At 54.2% G+C, this 4,269-nt stretch overlaps 1 long non-coding RNA gene across 1 annotated transcript; it reads left to right on the plus strand.

Annotated features, from left to right (window-relative positions):
- The first annotated feature begins 1,219 nt into the window (after positions 1-1,219).
- On the plus strand, positions 1,220-3,942 carry LOC118911144 (uncharacterized). Its single transcript, XR_008998061.1, has 4 exons — positions 1,220-1,891; positions 2,414-2,480; positions 2,831-2,997; positions 3,512-3,942. It is a non-coding gene; the product is annotated as an uncharacterized LOC118911144 (long non-coding RNA).
- Positions 3,943-4,269: the final 327 nt, after the last annotated feature.

Below are 4,269 nucleotides of genomic sequence, written 5' to 3' on the forward strand. Positions count from 1 at the left end.
GACTGGTGCTGCCTGGGCTTTGCACCTGCTGGAGCATCCCAGCTCTCATGTTCCCTGGCATCAGTTCCCCCAGCAGCCATAATGACAAGGAGGCCTCCTTCCTAAGGACCTACCTTTGCCAGCCAGGTTCCTTTTCCCAAGTGCATAGGCAGCCGCAGTAGTCATTTAAACCAAGAAATCTGGTTGCATCTTGCTCTGCCTAAAACCTGTCAGTCGCTTCCATTATAGCCACAGGTGGTATCCAATTACTAAAGGAGGTGCGTGCATGGTATACCCGCCCTCTAGCGCTTGTTCCCCCATACACTCTGGCAACTTGTAACTATGCACTACCTGCCTGCTGCCCTCCAGGCAAACACACCTCAAGCTTTGACACCTTCGGATCCTCACTCCTGCAGTCTCCTCTGCCCAGAACACCTTTGCTCTATGGCCCCTGATCAGCATACTTGCCCTATCCTTCAAGATTCAGCTGGAGTTCATGTCCTCTCCTCTGACCTTCCAGTCAGCTAGGAACTGATTTCTGTGGCCTGTGGGACACCAGCACATGCCCTCCTTCCCCCTGCATTCTGGCACAGGTATCTGCCTGCACTTCTCGGGCATGGCACTATTGCACCTGCGATTGATTACTAGCCAACTGCAGCCACACAATTTGTGTGCCTTTTTGATTAGGTCTGTCTCCCTTCCCGGATTACAAACTCCAAGGGGAAGAGTTCCATTTGTCTTGTTTACCCTCACAGGCCTGGTGCCCAGCAGCTGTCTGGTGCCTTTATCTGTGACAAATGGAGAAATGGGACACTCGCCATGATGGACCGTGCTTGGGATTCAGACATAGGTTTGTCTCTGATGCTCACTCCTATTTCAGGGCCAACCTTGGGAGGTGCTCTGGGAACCGCAGCAAGGAGGGAGGCTGCCCAAGTGGCTGGTGTTTCCCAGAATGGTGGAATGGTGGTTCCTAGACAGCCATGCTGCGAGGAGGCTGTGTCGGCATCAGGACGGAGTGACCCCGCACGCCAGGCTGGGTGACCACACTGCCCGGGGCAGGTCGGGGAGAGTGGGGGAAGAAGCCACGTGTGCCCGCGGACCTTCTCTGTGCTTCCCAGCATCTTTTTCTCTACTTCCCTGCCTCTTTAATGTGTGTATTACACATTTATACTGAAAATATAGATAAACTGACTAACAGTGGTTTGTCGCAGGGATGGAAGAGAAGGAAATCTCAAGGCCGTGTCCGGTGAGCGAGCGCCAGTGTCTGAGCCCTCGGGACGCTCTGGGGCGGCCACAGTAGGAGGATGCAGAAGTGAGGTGAGCGTGGGGCCCCCCAGGGCCGAGGGCGCGGGATGGGGCAGCCGGGTGGTCCGGGAGCGCAGGGCTTCGGCGCTGGGAACCCCCAGCAGAGCACGCGGTCCGGACACACGCCTTTGGCCGCCGGCGCCTCCTCGGGGCGCACTGCGGGCCCGGCGGGGGGACGGCGCCCCCTGGTGGCCGACTCCCGCTGTGCCTGGCTCTCCCGCCGGCTAGGCGCCGCTCTCCGCAGACCTCAGCTCTCGCATTCCCCAGCGCGCCTTCTCGGTGCAAGGGAGAGAAAAGGAGCCAAGACCACAGCCTGCTGTTGTGCAGGTTCCTCGGCTGTGAAACGGCAATGATAATCTCATCTCAGAGGACTGTGGTGACGATTAAAGGTGTAAACTTATCCAACACATTTGGAACGGTGTCTGGGTGCTCTACACACCTGAGCTGTTGAAACTCTGGCCTCAGGAGTCCTTCTGGAATCTAGGTGTGTCTGGACTCAGTTCAAGGAGCCAGACAGGAGCAGTGCGAAACCTGCCTCAGCCCTCTCCCAGTGTGGACCCAAGGGACAACGTCTGCCTCATCCAGACTCCCACCCAGTTCCTCTTCTGTAAGTGGGGAGTGGTGGCATGCAGCGAGGACCTCTGAGGCCCCTTTTTTGGGTTTGGTGTCTGTGAAAGGGAATGCCCGGTGTGTTGCACACTGAAGGGCCACAGAGCAAAGGGAAGGGGGTTAGCAACACCCTGGGAACCTGACTGGTGCCCCTTTAAATTAGCTGCCCCATTCTGCCCTGAAACGGAGCCTTTCTGACTCCCAACAGGGTTCCAGTGCCAGGTGGGGAGAGAGGAGGTGGTCGGGGGGAGAAGGGGATAGCCCCACCATGGGCTGGGACAGCGTTCGAACACTGGTGAAGAAGGAGGCTGTGAATGGATGTCCCTCCAAGCATGCAAGAGGGTGGGGGGCTCCCTGTGAGCATGATGGGCCTGGCTGGTGTATGCTGGGAATACTGAGAGGACTGCTCCCACCGGCCCATTCAAGAGCCCCTTCCCAGTGCATACTTGGAGGGGACCCCGAGCTAGGAGCTCCTTCCTGGGATTGGTTGGCTGGGCCACTGAGGCCCTTCCTTGAGCAGGAAGAGGTGAACATGAGCTCTGACCTGGGAGCCACGACCAGTCTGGCCTTCTGCTCACGGCCTGCCGGTAAGCTAGCCTTCAAGGCCTCCCAGGAGCCTCTAAGCCTGGACCTGACTGCCTCTGCAGGCTTGACCTCCGCTCTCCTTCATGCTTCCTGCCTCCATGAGCCCTCAGAACCTGCCCAGGTTTCCTGCTTCCTGTCCTTCCCTGGACTATCTGCTCCTGCACCTTGCAGTCCCTTGAAATCCTGTCCATCCTTCAAGACCAGCATCAAACCCCTTCTCTGATCTCTCAGCCAAATGAGTTCATAACTCTTGTACTTTGCCCTCTTTAAGGTTTTATTTTTGCTCCTAATTATATGTCCTTGAAAATTAGGGACCATGTATTCGTCATCTTTTGTACTCATCTGTACCCAGCTTGAAATGAATAAATGAAGGCACAAGTGACAGCCGACCAGGCCTCACTTTCCACATCTGTAGGGTAGGACTTGCCCTGGCCGCCAGGGCCGGTGGAAGCTCTAGGTGAGATTCCTCCACTGCACATCAGCTCATTGCTCCTCGTCCTCCCCAGGGACCTTGCTCAGGTAGCTGTCCTTCTCTTTGGCTCCTCAGCAACCCCCATTCTTTGGCCCTTTGCCCCAATAAATGTTTCCCATATTAAGAGAATTTTTCCCTAACCCTGCATGTCTCTCTGCTATCACCCCAACTCTGATAAGCCAGCCTTCTATCCCAACTCCTCACCCCTCTGCAAACTGCCTGCCGGCTGGCCTTGCCTAAAAATCATCTCCTCACCTTTTGGGACTAGGCACTGATGCTGGTTCCTTTGAAAACCTTTCCTGGCTGTACTCCTCCCCCCAAACAGCTTGATAATGCTGGCTTAAAGGTCCCAGTGAGCACCTATGTCCACCCAGGTTGGCCCCCAGTGGTAGAGGATTCTATTTCATGTCCATACCTGCTCTTTGTCTCTTCTGAGCTTATAGGAAGATTATCTTTCCCTACCCCTGTGGCAGATAGGCAGGGACATGTGACTAGTTCTGGTCAGCATCTGGGAGCAGAGGTGAAGCATGTTACTTCTGGGCTAAAATATTTACTTTCCAGTGCAAAACCATCAAGGACTTTCTGCTCCTGCTCATCAATCGTGGCAGCATGTTATGAAATGGAGGTACCTTGGGATCCAGGCAGACTGGATCACTGAGCCACCGGTTGGAGGCCACTGCCCTGGAGAGTCACACAGCGCCACAGTGGACTTAAGGTGAGCAAGATATGAATTCCTGTTGTGTCATGTAGCAGATTGGTGAGATTTGTTGCTGCAGCAGAGCAGAGCCTATCCTGACTGAATTACCAATTAAAGGAGTTTGTTAAATGAATGGCTGGCTTTGTGGGCTCTGATTCTGTGCACATTTTGTTATGCTCTTGTTATCAAGGTGTAGCAGGTGCCAGGTGGGCAGCAATTTCAGAAGCTGGGCTGACCCTGTGCTGAGTGGTAATGCTGCAGGGGCGGGGTGGGAAGCAGGTGCATGGGCAGGGTATGTCGTGGGAAAAGAATTTTCTCCTGTGAATTGACCAGGGCTTGCCCAGGACAGAGCTAATCTCTAAGGAGGGTTATACTGGATCTGGTGCTGCTGGCAGGAGATGGACATTTCTTCCAGGTGGTTAGATTGTATGGTTGCAAAAAAATGGGATTTTTCTCTTGGATTTGAAGGTTTCTTTCTCTCTCTCTTTTTCTGTCCCTCTCTCTCTCTCTCAGACACACACACACACACAGTCCTTGACAATCTCTCTGGGAATCTATAATATTTTAATATCAATTTGATACTGACTGGAGTCAGCCCCCAGCTGAACTGTATCTCTGCATC

The sequence above is a fragment of the Manis pentadactyla genome, chromosome 1, assembly GCF_030020395.1.
Source record: "Manis pentadactyla isolate mManPen7 chromosome 1, mManPen7.hap1, whole genome shotgun sequence".
Taxonomy (NCBI): Eukaryota; Metazoa; Chordata; class Mammalia; order Pholidota; family Manidae; genus Manis; species Manis pentadactyla.